Genomic DNA, 17,305 nt, shown 5'->3' with positions numbered 1-17,305 from the left:
GGGCTGCACTGAGGGAAGTAGTGCAGGGCTGTACCCCTCAAAGCAGTGGCAGGTGCAGGAAGTGCATCGCCAGGGCAGCAGGGGGGCAGGAGGGGGTCTAGTGGTGAGGAGATCTCCGCACACCTCCTCTGCTCCCAGCCATGCCAGGTCATGGCTGCAGGTCTGCAGGGGCCCTGGGAGAGCAAAGCAGGGTGGGAGCCCAAGCCCACAGCCTGCACCTGCCCCCGGTACAGACCTGGGTGGATGTGGGTTCCCCCTACCCCCTGGGAGTGTGCACGGTAGCGGGGACCTGCCCTGCCCACGTCCACAGCAGGGGGGAAGCGAGAGCAGGGGGCTGTGGACCTGGGTCAATAGCCCTGGCAGCTGGGAGCCCCCTCTGGCAAGGCTGAGGGGGCACGGTCTATGGGTGGGGACTGAGAGACATCAGCAGGGCCAGAGGGGGGCTATGGGGGCCCTTTAATTTTTATCTCAGGTTTGGGGGGTTTTAGCTGAGAATTTTTGGTTTTTCATCAGGAAAAACCAGGATCCCTGTTGATAACAGTGTTTATCACCCAATTAAGTGAGGGACGCCATGAGAAATAAGCCAGGGTTCAAAGCCAGTCTGCAGAGGCACATACAGGTGAATTACAAGATAGATTTCTAAGATTATATATATATATATATATATCAGGATAAAGATGAGACAATAAGAAGCACCATAGTTTACTTCATTATGCCAAAAACCTGAACATGTTTGGATTTTTTTTTAATTACATAGAGGTTCATGCATATTAGCTGGCCACTGTTCATTAGAACTGAATATCTGGTCTGTTTTGGGTTCATACATACTAGAAAAAAATCCCTTCTTTCTACTGGCAAATCCTTCTTATTTCATAAATGAAAATAAAAGCAGCATGAGACTAATAAGGGTTATCTATGAGGTGAATCTCTCTCTAAAACTACTTTGAGGAAAAGAAGCTGGATGGTGACTGGGACTGACTGGGGCACAAGGATGCAAACATGCAGGGTTGTCTTCTGCCCATCCCCCCACTTCATCACCCTTGTGACCCGACCAGCCCCGCCACTACCCAATGCTACAAGCCAGAGCCCAGGGCTGACCCCTGATGCCCTCTGCCAGCCCAGAGCTGCTCCATTTTGGCTCTAGCTCCTGCGATCCCTGGAGCATGTGAAGATACTGAGCCTGAGAGCAGCTGACTCCAAGGCAAACTGCACCAGAGTTTATTGAGGTGCATTAACTGAACATGTAAATGTGCCCACTGTGTAACTGAACAGGCCAGGCCTAGATATTTCCATCCTGCCAATCCTTCAGTTAGATTCTAAGTAAAAAGCCTGATCTGACTGCCCTGTACCAAGATCAAATAAACTGGAATCCAGAACAAGTAGGATCTTAGGAAAGCAGGGCTGGAAGGGGACATCATGAGATTATCTAGTCTGGCCTCTGCTCAAAGCAGGACCAGCCATCCCTACCAAGTGTCTGTCCTGAAAATTCCCAGGGTAGATATTCCATGTCTTCTCTAGGTAGCTTGTTCCAGGGTTTGAAGGTTTCTCCTGATCTTGAATCTAGATTTTCCCTGCTGAAGCTTCAGTCCATTGCTCCTAGTCCTGTCCCCTGCAACCTCAGAGAAAAGCCCAGCTCCATCTTCTCTAAACAATCATGTACTGTTTGAAGACTGCTATCAACTCCCCCTGCCAACATTCTCCAAACAATCTCAGTTCTTTCAGCCTTTCCTCATAAGGCTTGCTGCCAGGGCTTCTGATCATTTTTGTTGCTCTGCACTGGAATATTCCCTATCTGTCCACAGCCTTCTTGAAGTGTGGGGCACAAAACTGGACACATGGTGAGTGAGGCCTCACCATTCCTGAACAGAGTGAAAGAATAACTTCTCTTGATTTGCAAGTGACTCCTGTTAATACAACCCAGTATACTGTTGAGTTTTTTGGGGGGGTTGTTTTGCTTTTTTGGGGGGAGGGGGCAGGGGCTTGCAACAAGAGCACACTGTTTGCTTATATTCAGTTTATGATCTATTGCAACTCCCAGGTCCTTCTCTGCAGTCTAGCCACTCATTCCCCCATTTGTATTTGTGCATACAATTATTTCATCCCAAGAGCAGGACTTTGCACTTGTCCCTGCTGAATTTCATCTGGTTGACTGCATGCTATTTTTCCAAACTATCTAAGTCATTCTGTATCCTGGCCCTACCTTCCAGAACATCTGCATCTCCACCCAATCTGGCATCACCTCCAAATCTGCAGAGAGTGTACTCAGTCCCAGCACCCAAATCATTAAGGAAGATGTTAAACAATATCAGACACAGGACAGACCCATGGAGAGGTCCATTTGACACCTCCTCCCCACTAGCCATTGAACTATTGATGATTAACAATAAGTGACTATGAAAGGGGAACTGAACAGATGCTTCCCTCTATTTTTCTTATGGCAATTTTAAATTAAGACCAATATTAAAGTTCCCAGGAATATGCAGTTGCCCATCCCTCTTTTCTTGCTGGCTCCATCTTGTGTTGTAAATACTTAATAAGTAACAGGGCTTGAATCTGAGGTAGGGCTGTATAAGAGCATGGCATATCAAACTACTTTCACCAAGATGGTCTCTGTTCTCCAAAATGAACTTTGATTTAAAAGCAAAATACTAAGTAACCCTACAAATCAGTTTATGCAGCCACACCTGCCAGAATATGCAGTAAGCCTAAAATAACAGATCCAACAGGTGATGAATAGTCTCACACCATCCTATTAAAACCTTGATATCAGTATCTGTCTGTTAAAAAATGAAGTTATACAAGACACAGGCCTATAAGAAGTAGATATACATTTGCCACCTGTATATCTGTATAAAGTAAACACCTGTACTTTACATTTGTTGATCTTAAATCAATATACTTCCAAAGTCATTTACTTTTTATGACTGAGCTCAGGGGAAAAAAGCAGCTGTGCTAGGTATATGGCAAGAGAAATTTTGTAGTGTTTTCAAGAAGAAATGAAAACAGAAAATAAAAGATTGAAAAACAAACTAAGTATTTATCTTTTGCTTGCAACAGACTAACTTACTTTACACCAATTATAGTAGCCTGTTGTTTTCTCATAGACAGTAGTTATAACAGGTCATGTAGGTAATAGGATTTTCACCACAACAAAAATCACTACATTATTACCAAGCCTGTACTCTGATCTTCAGATAAGAAGACAGGTGAGAGAGTTTACAGTCCAGAAAAAAATACCTGTTTAGAACTGCTTATTAGTATGCACCTTGGTCTGTCAAACAACTCACAAACTTCCTCTAAAACAACTCTTACAGATAACAAGGTTTTAAAGACAAACTCAAGCTCTCTACACATGAGATTAAGTCTAAAGACCAAGAAAGGGGCTGCTGCCTCTTTTTTTTTTTTTTAAATATAGCATGCACCTGAAGAAGGCTCAGTGAATACTATGCCAGAGTGACGTTATAAAAAGGATTCATGGGAGCTGTTAGGGAAACACTAAACTGCAGAGCTAAGAGAGAAACTACTATTATTCACAATCTTGTTAGTAAACAGGCTGAGGCTAGTTTATGTGATAAGCTGCCCAGAGTGCATAGTGAGTTTAGGAAGGGAGCCTAATAAATGTTTGTTCAGTTCCAATTTAAAATTTCTACAGTTTTAAGGTGATCTTTTAAGATGATCACTTTGAAATGTTCTCCTAATACTTGCTTCCTTTCTAACTTTAAAGTAATCACAGCTGTATCTAAGTTTACTTATACAATGCCCTGTATCCAATTACTTAACTAACAGACTGAGGTACAAGAGCAGAGTTAACTTCAGAGGAAAAAATAAAGAATAGTTGGACCTTTTATCATCTAAGAAATTAGTTCAGTGGTGCCTCCCGGAGTAATGAGGAATAATGGCCAAAAGTTGCTAGAGAATAGGTTTAGACTAGACTTTAGAAGGCACTACTTCACAGTTAGGGAGGCTAGGATCTGGAACCAACTTCCAAGGGAAGTAGTGATGGCTCCTACCCTGGGGGTCTTTAAGAGGAGGCTCGAAGTTTACCTGGCTGGGGGTATCTGAGCCCAGTTCTCTCTCCTGTCCAGGGCAGGGGGTCAGACTAGAAGATCTACAAGGTCCCTTCCGACCTTACAGCTATGAATCTATGAATAAAGGTAGGGTAAAACACCACTCCTATTATACAACTAAAAGGGCAGGACACTTAAATATTTAAAATCAGTGACTACCCACATTCCTTTCATTAGGTACAAACCTCAATTACACTTTGAAAGAGGCAACAATTTATTTATTTCCAAAAAATAATTAGAAAACTTCTATTCCAGAAATTTCAGGCAAAGTCAGTTCAAGCTCCAGAATTCAAGCCACATTTCTAGTTTTTAATTACTCAGTCTCCACACACAGTGCACAACAGCTCATTAACAGCTTCCTTTTTGCTTACCTACTCTCCACTGCTGCTGCCTTATCCCCAGTGTAGACAGCCTCATTCATGAGTCTTCTCATAATTAAAGCCAGCTAGCCAGCCTCCCATGTGAGCAGAAAGAATCCAAGGTTGAGGTTTTTAGTGGTCTACAGGATTTAATTTTAATAACTGATGTGTGTCTCAGTCCCCTGGACTACTTTGAAAAAAATCTCAGCTCTAAATCCTGTGAGTCCAAGTCACAGGTGAGTCCATTAATTACATTGGCCTGTGGAATATTGTTTCCTGAGGAGGGAGAAATGAGTTCAGCATATTACAGAAAAGTAATTTCTCTACCATATGTCTTTTGGCTTTAGTTTTATTGGGGGGGGGGGTTGTGTGATTTGTTTTATTATAATCATTCTATAATACTATACTTCAGATTATTTTACATAAAGCAAAGGAGTCTTTCTACAATCTTTTTACTATCACAGGCTAATCTCAGATCTCTACAATCCAAGCAAATGGTGGAGTTAAAAATACCCTTATGAAGAAGAAGGTATAGATGCAGCTATAATATTAGGGTGCAATATATTCCTTTGTACGAGAGATGCAAGCAAATGTCACCATAAATTATATATAATATCATTGCTAACTTATTAACTCTATAATCTAGACACGAGAGCAGAATTTTAAATGCCACACAAAAATTCTGGTAGTGGCTGAATACATAGTGAGTGCTGTTAAACGTCACTTAACAATACAATGCACATTCACATGCATGTGTGATCATCATGAGAAAGAGTCAGTTTGTAAAGATGGCTTCAATGACATGATCTAAAAGTAATATTGGGGGGGGAACACTCATAACAGATCTATTTCTTTATATGGGCAATAACTAATCCTTAAAACATGTTATGTTTCTTGTGTTCTCCTTTTGTTCTTCCCATTCTTTCAGTCTGTAGACCTGGGCTGGAGGGGCTGAGTTGTAAATGGCAGACTCCATTTAGACTCCAAATCCTTATGCATGTGTTTTACTTTATACATCTGAGTAGTTTCATTGAGTAATCTCTGCAGGATTTCAACGGGATTACTCCAGTACAGAAAATTAAGTGCATATGTAAGTTTTATCATGACTGAGGCCCTAAATAGGCTGCAGTAGCTTTTTGCAGTCACTGTGGTTTGTCCATGTAGACTTTTTATTTCATGTTACTAAATTATGGTGGTTTCAAATTTAGATTTAGACCCTTAACTGTATGCATCTCAGAGGCCAGGTTCTGTGGGTGAAAAGAGGAAAGTTTCCCTTTCCAGTCTTTACAAAGAGATGAAATTATTCCATATTAATAAGTAATTTTACAAGACTTGCTAGTAAAGTCCCATTTATATTTAATATATTCAAAATGGTAATATGTTATGTATCCTTTTGGCATCCAGAACAATGGCTTTTAACTTGAATGCATACAAAATATTTTGTGTGGATAGAAAACAGATTATCTGTTTCAAAATGTGAATGACTACACTGCAGATTATTAGAACATGTAATGATAATGAATGACGTAAGGGATTCACAACTATTGCAAAGCAATATTTTCAAACAAGTTATTGTGTAGAAGAAAAAACTGAGACCATTATGGTTTATTATAGTGAATTTTATGCACTTTCTACTCAGGTTTAGTTTTCATCCACTGCCTAGGAACTTCAGGAATTCATCAGAACCTTGTTTATACAGAATCTAATATAAAAAGATGAAAAATAGTTCATACCACAAAACTGCTTACAACCTAAGTGTAAGACAAAAGATAACCGGCAGATAATGATAGATGAGTGTATACAAAGAGACAGTGAGACGATATTGCACAGCATTTTAGACAGTAGTTCAGCATACAAATAGCTTAACCATTGTCAACTTTTTGTATGCATCATGGTAAATGATACATCAGGTTGCAGCAGGCAAGATATTTCCAGTAAAGATCATGAAAAATTAATGCAATTGTATGAGGTACTGGTGAGATTTCATCTGGAATACTGTGTGCAGTTCTGGTCAGTGGATTCAAAAAAGAAAGAAGAGTTCACAATAGAGCAGGTGCAGACAAGGGGTATTAGGATAAATGGTGTAAACTAGGGGAATAAAGAGCTTATCTTATGAGAGGTGACAAGAAGAGCTTGCCTGGTTTAGCTTATCAAAATGAAGGCTCAGAAGGGTACATGATTGCTTTCTGTTAATACATCAAGGGCAAATACCAAGGAAGAAAAGAGCTATTAAACTTCAAGGAAAATATTGGCAAGAAACAACTGGGCATAAACTAGCTTAAAAATAGAAGTAGATTTCTAATGATCAGAAAAGTGATAGGCTGGGACAGCATCTTTTAATAGTAGCAGTAAGTGAGGGAAAACCCCAACTGTGTAGTTTTAAAGAAATGACTTACCAGTTTATGAAAAGGATTACATTAAGGTTGTCATCAGCAGTAGCCAGGGGTTGGACTCCATGACCGAGGAGATCCTTTCTAGTCCAAAGCTCATAATGAGATTTTAAAGATCAATTTGAAGGAAAATAAAGAAGTAGTTTTGCAGATGTTTTCAGGAGCTTCTCCCTCCTGCAAGTGTTGATGGGAGAGAAAGTGCAAAGATGTTTTATTGAACATTTAGCAAGTGGGCAGTGGATGCTGACATGATAGAGCTATCTGGAGTCACTATGGAGCCAAGAGTTGATCTCTTGCTACTAAATAAGTAGTAAAACGGAGTCAGTAAAAGATGATGAATACAAGTATGTCCACGATGATAACCTCGTTTTGGTCGTACTTGTATTCATCATCTTTTACTGCAATAAATAAATCACTGTTTCTTAATATAAAGGATAACATCCAAATAGTCATATCAGTGTATCTTCTTTCTGGACACATGAAAGTAAACAATCATCTCTAGCAGGGCCCTGGTGTTGCTTGTGTGTACACAATTTGTTAAAGTTGTTAGAATTGCACAGCTTGCATCTTGCTCTTGATAAGAAAAGAACGATGCCCAAGGTTTCTCCCTCATCCTCCTTACTCTTTCACATGCTGATTACAGAAACTGGAATTTAACTGCATAGCCTTGGGGAATGAACTGTTGATGAACTCTTGTGGTATTGAGCATGCTTAATTAGCTGTTGCATATTTACCTCTCCGCCCCCCCTACTCAAATAACTAATTATACTATACATGCGATGTATGTGATGATGTAGTTACATGTATGTTTGTATGAAATGGAAGTAAGCTGCAAGAACTTCTGTGTCTGCGCACGCGCCCAGGAGATTTGAGAAGATAAATGCCGTTTGCAAACACAATCAAGGGTCGGAGTTGATTTGAGCATCTAGCTCTGCTCCGACCTTTGCTTGCAAGCAAATAGACCCTTAAGTGCCGACTGATGTCTGTGCGCCTGTGATCTCTGTGCGCCTCCAGGGAACGAACCGCTGTTTGTGCAACAAAGTCACTGGGGCTCTGTAGCATGCAGTCTTTCCATAAGGATCCAGGTGCAGAGTTAGGGCCTATATAGTCTCTTACAGCCTTAATATGAATATTACTTACATCATTCTTTATACTAGCATTGCATTGCTTGGCATTTTAGCTGTTCAGCTGCCACTGACTTTAATTCACCACTCTTCCTCATGAAAGAATGAGCTGTAATGATTAATGATACCTATTATAAATGAACTGCAATACATAGTATTACATAACACAGAGTCTGGTATATTCCACTCAATTGGCAAAATCAGTCATTTCGTTTATGCTTTATTATTTCTGATGGTTTTACAGCCATGTTTTAAAAAATAATTATGAAGCGATAATAGATATATTTTGAGCCTGACTGAACCATTTAATAATTTAATAGTAAATATTTAGCTGTGTCCTCCAAGCTCTGATTTTTGTCCTTTGCTCCATTTATTCACAGGCTCTTTGCCATGCCATTTATGTGTCTTGTTTTCCTTACGTAATCTCCTAGATTCCTGTGAGAATTTAAATAACTGATAAGAATGTAATGCATAACCGTAAGTATTGGAAATGTTAATTAAAAACATTTTTTTTTAAAGAAAGTCTTTCTTAAATTGACTACAAAAAAAATCTAGAAATGACAAAAAATCTATTTCCTCCCAGTTTAAATATCAAAATATCAAACTGCTAAGGTGAAGACATTTGGAATTTTTATGAAAGAAGTGCAAAATAATTACTGAATGTAAATTACAGAGTTTCAGTTTTGAAAGATAAACCTTAAGGGGCCTTGATCCATAACATCTCTGCACATGTGACTTGCAAAGGCAAGTAAGGGAAGTTTGCAGTATTTTTGCCATCATCTAATACATTGAGCAACCTGACTAAACACAGAACAGACTAAATGGCCAGTGGTTCTCACTGGCATCATCCACCTGTCCAAACCCAAAGGATTTTCATGCTACCCAGCTGACATTTCCTACAAAATGGAGATGATTCTGAAAATATGCATTCATAAAGTATATATTTATCTACACATATGAAATTCTGAAAGCAGGAATATTATTTTAGTTTGACTTGCTAATTTTTACAATGAATGAAATATTATGCAAAGTACATTTCTAGGAAAGACCGTGGTGTTTTTTTCTGTGTAACAGGCTGTATCTGAATTGAACACAAATTGGAAGCTGCCTGCAGCATTTAAGAAAGTAAAGGTACAGCATATAAACAATAGGGTCATGTTAGTTATAGCTTCAGTACCCCACAAAGTACAACTCAAACACCACACAAAGCCAAAGTCTTAAAACAGGTTTTTACAAAGAATGAATAAAAATGCATTTTAAAAGTATCTCACTGCCTAATGACTTTTCCTGCTTTTACACATAATTAATAGCAGAAGTCCTGTGAGCAATTTTTTTCACTGTTCCATGAGTGAGCTGGCATGAGGGGCAGAAGAGGAAGGAAAAATCAGTGACCACCTTTCCCCTTAGCACACTTGCTCGTCAGTTAGAAAAGGCTCCAACTTACTACTCTTTAAAACATAAGGTGTGAGACCTAGTTAAAAATAACTGATAATACCCTGCAGATCTGAAGCTGAAGGAGCCTGAAGCAGCTGGCACAGAATGTATGCAGGGCCTTTGAAGAAAGAATAAGAGCTTTTCAGCACATGGCCATCAGGCCCCCTCAGCCATCCTGTACTCTGCTAAAATGAGAGCTCCTACACTTAGGTTGTCTGTTGTTTCTGATACAGCTACCAATCCAAATTTTTGTTCACCATCCTGCAAAAACCTGCAGATGCACAATATGATACAAGTCTGTCTAGAAATCCTATACTCGATGTACTGTTTTGTTCATTCGCTTAATTTAAGCCCGTGTTATAAAACTATTGCTCCTTTTACCAAAAGTAATTTTGTTAAATATAGAACAGCAGCAGCATTTAAAATAAAGTCACTTGACCACCTTTCAGGTTGAATTCAGTGTTCAAGGAAAGAATGAAGAAAAGGTAAAAAGAATTAAAGAATGTGTGGAACAACTAGTCTTTGAAAGGTTCTAAAATAATATTGCAATTTCTTGATGTACATGTTGCATAATAAATAGCTAATGGTCTCCTGCTTTCTTCCCTATAGTTTGTCAGTTTACTACAGTACTCTGATCCACTCACATTTTTGAAATACCTAAGAAGCTTCTACAAAAATTTTCCTCATTGTGTGAGAGGTGGAGGCCATGGAAGTCCCTATCAGCTAATAGATGAGCAGGATCTTGAGCTTGTAGAAGGGAGACCTTAATGGACTAAGGAATCTACTGATTCTATTCTCTATTTTAAACATACGTCCATTCCTGTAGCCAGCAAAGAGCCACTTGACCCAACCAATATTAAGTGTCAGAGGCTGAAAAAGTGTCCTCATTTCTTATTAAAATCCATTTGGATTCTACTGATAATGTTCACCAATGCATTTTGAAATGGGTGAAGTAGAATTAAGGGTGTCCAGGGATACTCTCTTAAACATGACTCACTTGTGGAGCAGTCTGTGGTGCATTTCAGAAGAAAACAAATTGCTCTGCTGAAGTTTTTTTGAGTTGCAAGATAAGGTTATTTTTAATGGGACGATATACCAACATCCAGGGAAGAGGTGAACTTAGAAGCTGGAAAATCTCTCCAACTCTCCTTTTGGATTGGTGATAGCATTTTATGCAAAAGGCTACCTCCAGTCCCATTACTAACCTGGTTCAGGCTTTCTGTTTCATCATTTTCAGTGCGGATATGGTAAGGTCTGTTTTGTCATTTTTAGTTCAATTTAAAAGCAAATGAATTGCTGCAACTTTAAAAATGCCAATTCAGGTTTGTGTAGAGCTGCCTGAATATACTGTAGCTGCTTTGTTAACATGAGTACTAACCATACCCTTACCCCAGAGTTTCAGTACAGTAAAATCTAAAAGGTTCCTCATTATCATGGCATTATTGCAGTAATGTCACCAGAGAGCCAACAAAAGGTCCTACAGAGTTACAGATGCATAACATTTTTTATACCCACAGACCTGTCCTCTGACATGTACACAGTTTTCCTGGTAGGCACAGATGCTATATTCCTGATTTCTTTGGAGTCTTCCTTCCTCACTTTTTCTTATGAGAAGAGCTCTGCACCCCAGGAGCAAGTCGGAGAGGACCATGCTCAGCAGGAGAAGGAAACTTGGTTATAAAAGATGCTTAAAGGAGCTAGCTAAGTTTATGCAGGAGATACAATGATAGAGAAGAAATATGTGATGCATGGAGTTGTGATTGTGGTCCCCAGGGTGCAGTGCAGAGTGGAGGGTGTCCAGTGTTCCTATGCTTTTGGGTTTTGTTAGTCCCCAATTGGAACTAGGAAGGAATTTTCCCTCTTCTCTAGCTAGTTGTGTCAGGAGGGGTTTTTTGTCTTCCTCAGAAGCATTGGCTGTTCGCCATTGCCAAGACTGGGGATTTGACTGGGGTGTATTGATGTTATGCTGGACCTAAAAAAACCAAGATATTTTGGCACATTTGGAATTTTACCCCATGATGAGAGTGGCATGGACTGGGCAGGGGAGAGATGGGGCTCACCTTCATATTAGGGAATATAGTGTGGTCTTCTCTTGGGAATATTTAACTAACTACTTCCAGTCCTTAAAGTCTCAGGATGTTGATGATGCCCTTGTCACCCTGCTGCAGCTGTGGCAAGTCAAGTGGGGTTTATGATATTTCAGACTTTTTGCCTGAAAAATTATTCCTGAAGTTTTTAAGAATAAGTTAGTTTAATACTTGTCTAGAATGGCTTATATAGGGATGATCCTGCCCTTAGCAGGAGGCTAAACTAGGCGACTCTCTGAAGTCCCTTCCTGCCCTACTTTTCTATGATCTTATGACAAGAAACAGTGAAAGGAACATCATATATTTTTCTTTTCCCTTTGTGCATTTTAATTTGTAGCGAGTGTTTTGAACTATGTGCTGTGGTCATGATATATTTTTTCAGATTTTTTTTTCAGAGTTACCTTGCAGCCGGCTGGAAAAAAAGAATGCAACAAGTGCATTTCCATTTCTGGAAGGGATTTATCATGTTTCATGATATGCCTGTAGATCTGTCTCCAGGAACCAACCATGTACAAAAATGTACTGAAAGAATCACATTAATTATTGGTAAATGGCAACTGAGTGATGCCATTGTCACTGATTTGGAGAACACTAGGACTCTAGGGATTCTGTTTCCCCCACTGGGTTCTGCTAACACACTGTTATAAATTACTAAGTGTCAGAAAGAACAAAAAATCCTTTTGCATTTACTGAGGAAATTGGCTTCAAAGCAACAGAGAATTTAGTTGTCCCTATGCACATGAAAATAAACCTAGCAGATGGACACTTCACACATAAGAGAATTGAAATGGGATTTTGACACACTGCAAAAAAGAATAGAAAACAAAAAGAGAAAACATCTTTGGTGGAAATCCAGGAGGAGAGCAGGGAGTGTCCTGTGAAATCTCTGCAGAAATCCAAATGTAGCAAACAGGCAGAAAGGAAGGAGATGGAGCTCACTAAGGCAAAGGTCCACCTATTTAGTCCCCAGACAACTCCTGTGGCATGCTTATTCTTTTACCTACTTTCAACATGCATAAATATAGGAGTATGTGTTCTTTCCCTACCAGGCAAGATCATACAGGTTTTTGAAGGTCTTTAAGGAGATAAATAGGATCATCTTAAAAAGCCCAGTCATAGAGCTGAAATCTTATTTCTAGTCCCTCCTAGCTTTCTTCAGTCTTCAGTGGCTGCATCTACATGAGACGCTGACTGCGCAGTTGTTACTGCACAGTTTTCTAATACTTGTATAAATAAGTACTAAATGACTGTGCGGTAACCTGAGTTACTGTGCAGTGGTGCTGACAAATGGCTTTTTTGTGATTCTACTGCACAGTAGCCTGATATTACTGCAGTCAGTTTTTACCATGTGATGCTACTGCACAGTAGTATCAGGCTACTGTGCAGTCAGCATCTCATGTAGACATGGCCAGTGTGGAATAGTAGGACATTGTTGAACAAAGCTACCACTCACTAGTTGGATCAAAATTGGATCCCTTCTGCTGAAGGACAAACCACTCTATTGTGGCTAGATCTGGGATCAGAGCTACACAAGAAACACTTCTGCCTATACACAAACATCCATATCAAGAGGGAAGGTCTCCACATCAAGAAGAAAGAACTTTTTCAATTTAAAAATAAGTTTCTCATTAGGAGGGTGGTTACATATTGGGGCAGACTACCTTCAGGGGTTGTGAAATCTCCATCCTTGTAAATCTCAGTTTTCATTTAAATGTGGACCCTAAACCAACAAAAGCTTGAAAGCATGAGAAATAAAAAGGAGCCAGAATTTATTATTTTGAAAAAAAAACCTTATATTTTTTAGACAGATTTGCTATTTTGTGTGGCCTGGCATTATTTTTAATGCTGGGGTTTGACAACTGAAATATTTTTTACCTAAAAGTCTGTGACATAAGCTAATAAAAATTGTTTCAAGTTAAATGGATATAACCAGTTCTGATTACTAGGAAGAGACCAGTGTCATAGGTCTGCGACTGCCGGGCTTCCACCAGCTGCTCTCGGACGGCCCTGATCTCCTCGCGGTTGTCCCCACCCCTTCCGGGCTGGTTCATCGCTGGGGTAGCTCTTCCTTCTGTGTCGCCAACCACATTTTTGCCTGCCATGACTTGATGTTCCTCAGTAGGCGGGGCTAGTTAGCAGAACCCTCAGTGGCCTGGTCTAGGCCCAATGGTTGCTCACGGGGCTCTGCCACCCCTACACGCTGGCCTCATGCCACCTTCGATGCATTGCTTTATAGTTATCTGTGGTCTTCCCCGCAGGCCTCGGCTGCAGGTCTGCGTCCCACGCCCTAACCCTGTCGCGTGAGGGACCTTCCCACTGTTGCCTCTACCGAGGTTTCCCAACAAGCCCCACCATGGGGCACACCCCTAACTCAGGGACTCTGGAATCCTTACTGCACCACCACCGACCCACCACCTACTCCCCACCCCCGGTCCCTTAAAGGATGGGGAGGGCACTCCCCTCTAACTGCCACTTCCCGACCGGCTCAGACCCCTCATTCGGTTGGCCCATCGCTCCTCTGGTGATCAGCTGAGGTCTTCATTGTGGTGCCTCCCTCCTCGGCCACCAACACCTCCTGCTCACTCAATCCCCAGAGGCTTGCCCATGGAGCCCACTCTGCTGCCGGCATTGGCTACAGCCTGTTCTCCAGGCTATCCATCCCCTCCACAGCGGCAGCCACCATTTTTAACTCTGCCGGCCAGCGTCTGTCGCTGACATCGCTGGACGGCTGCAGCTGTACAAAGAGGCGGCTAACAAGCCGCGTGGGTTCCTCTCTCTGCTCTGCATGTGTTCCGTCCCAGGCTGCAGGTCAGTGTCCCGCATTACAATGGCTCCCGGGACAAGGTCTAATGAATTAACAATACAAGAAGTGATGCTGTGCTGTGGAAAACAGTCTTCTTATTAGCAAGTGCAACTGTGTAAGAAGAAAAATAAGCAAAATAAATGGGTTTGATTCTGAATCACAATGGATTAGATTATTCTGGGGGGGGTGTTGTTTGATTGTTTATTTTGTTTTCTAAGGAAAAGTAGAACAGCTTTCAATGATAGCATGTTAGACCTGCAGGCCTTGAAACCAGTGTTTACTTTTTAACTGTTTCCCTCCAGGACCTAGATTATGACTATGATGATGCAAACATTTTAGGAGGAAATTCTATTGAGAGAGGAGGCATTAACAAAAACCAATTTTTTCAGCAAGATGTTGTCTCTACCAGTTTTCCAAATTGGTAAACGTTGTGCTTTCTTTTTACCAATTTATTATGCATTAGCTTTAGCAGCCAGTGCACAAATGGACCTTTTTGTCCTGATGTCCGTAGTGGCACCAGGCCCCTATTAAGAAGGCTTAGTTAATGTTTATTTACCTACCTTTTCTTATCAATAATAGACAGTCTGAGCAATGCATTTAAAAGGGATTATAGCACTGCGTGAGTGGCTAAATGAAATTTGCTGGAATTTGTTATATCATTTGGAAAGAAAGCTTTTGTTAATAAAGATTTATAGTTAAACTGACATGCAAGGTGGAGAGGCAAGAGTGAATAAAGCATTCTCTCCTTTTCTGCCATGCATAGGAGGTTTTTTAGCTTCTTGGGCACAAGCCCTGAATGAATCATTCATTGCTGGCAATGCAGAAACCTAAACGGGAATAGAGAATGATTGGTAAGGCAAAGGTCATGGCTTCATTTCCCCTCTGTGCTGGCCAATGGAGCTGAGCCAAAGTGACTGAAGAAAAATAGTTTTCACTCTGCAACACTTGGGTGCCTGCACCAGGCAGTACTGAAGGCACTTTATCTATCAGTAGATCCTTGGCATCTATAGCAAGGGCATTTCTCCATGCATTCTCTACTGTGCGGCGTGGTTGAAAGCTATAAAGTCTTTATCAGTTTTACCACATTTCTTTTATATTTTTAAAGGACTAGTCATTTAGAAATAGTTTTCATTATTTAAAGAACAGATTCCTCAGTTGTTACTCAAGAAAAGGATAATGCATCCTGGTTCTGTGGAGGTGGTTGGACTAGATTACTCCTGAGGTCCTTTGAAACCCTGTTTCTAATGCAGGGGTGGGTAAAATATGGCCCATGGGCCAAATCCAGCCCACCAGGCAATTCTTTCCGGCCTGCAGAACCCCTACAAAATTTAGAAAATTAATATTTATCTCCTCCTGGCTGCCTGTCAAAGATGACAGGAGCCAGGCACAGTAGGACCCAGGGGAAACTAGAAGGACCCAGGAGCAAGGACTTCCAGCCCCAAGATGGCAACCAGAGGCTGAAGCACCTGTGAAAGGGTGGGGCTACCTATGCAGCCCTCAACAGCTTGCCAAAACTGCAGCTTGCCAAAACTCAGTAAGCATCCCTCCACCCAAAATAATTGCATGCCCATGTTTGGGTGAAAAATTCCCACTGGTCCAAAGTTACCAGTATCGTCAGCAGTTAAATATTGCTGAATATTTGCCATGTAACCTTAATTCTGACCCTTTACATGCAATTATAACATTATATTTTTTTAATATTATGATCTTCATATTTTGCTTTATAATATGTGAAATCCCTTTAATGGTTTTTTTAATTTACTATTAGTAGAATCAGTTGTATGGACTTAAAGGAATAAGAAAGATTTTTGCAAGAGATGGGATATTTTGCAAGAGCAGAACCCATGGCCACAGGATTGCCATAAAGAGAAAGCCACATTTATATTCACAATTATATAACAGCCCCAAACTGGCCCTATTCAAGCCTTTGTTTTTCCTAGTTTTGCTTACCTGCTTTCAGGTGTCAATGCAGAAGACTATGGCAAAAAGTGAAGCTGTATATATTCCTAATTCTGTTTTGTCTATATTTGAATTTGGTAATACAAAATGAAGAACTATACACATCTTTCAAAAGACCTACCCAATAATATGCAGATGTTGGATCATTACTGCCTTATTTCAGAAACTTCTGTATATACATCTTTTAAAAAATACTTCACTTTTTCCATTGCTTTCTAAGTTTGTTGATAAGTATCAGGTAACCAGCTAACAAAGCATCAGAGGAGATCACTCGGGCAATAACTTCTTATTAATTCAAAACCATCCAAAATGCAAATCAATAACTTGCAGGATTCATAAACTCCAGGCTAATCTGAAATGTTTATGGTCAAAGTGAAAGTTAGTATGTAATTCTAGTGAAACCTCTTGTCTGCAACATTGGTATTTCACTAACAGCAATATGGAGGGAAGTGAAAATGTTATTATGCATAATCAGTAGTATTTTCAAAAGTGCCCAAGTAACTTAGTAGATGTCATAGGGTTCTTCAGTTACATGAGTTCTTTTGCAAATTTTACCCAGTATGGCTGTGGATTGTTTGCCTTTTACATCAGAGATATCCTAAAAAGTAAAAGATGCCTTTTACAAGCAATTTAAGAAGACCTACATAATGTCAAATTATTTATCAGGAATCTCCTTTTCTTCTGTTTTGTATCTTGGAACCTCTATTAAAAACATAAAGGCTAAGTACAGACAGTCAAAAAGCCTGAGGCAGAATCAATTCATAGTTACAGTTTCATAGTTTGTAGGGTCGGAAGGGACCTGAGCAGATCATCAAGTCTGACCCCCCGCCATAGCAGGAAAGAGTACTGGGTCAAACGACCCCAGCAAGGTGTTCATCTAACCTCCTCTTAAAGCCCCCCAGGATAGGAGCCTGCACCACTTCTCTTGGAAGCTGGTTCCAGACCCTAGCCACCCCGACCGTGACGTCGCGCCTCCTGATGTCTAGCCTGAATCTCCCCTCTGCCCGCTTGTGACCGCTATTCCTGGTCACCCCTGGCAGTGCTCGGGGGAACAGTGACTCCCCCAGTGCCTGCCGGTCTCC

Source organism: Crocodylus porosus, unplaced genomic scaffold (genome assembly GCF_001723895.1).
Source record: "Crocodylus porosus isolate Cpor-Errol unplaced genomic scaffold, CroPor_comp1, whole genome shotgun sequence".
NCBI classification, from domain to species: Eukaryota; Metazoa; Chordata; order Crocodylia; family Crocodylidae; genus Crocodylus; species Crocodylus porosus.
The sequence above is the reverse complement of the archived record's forward strand: the minus strand, read 5'-3'. Positions refer to the sequence as shown.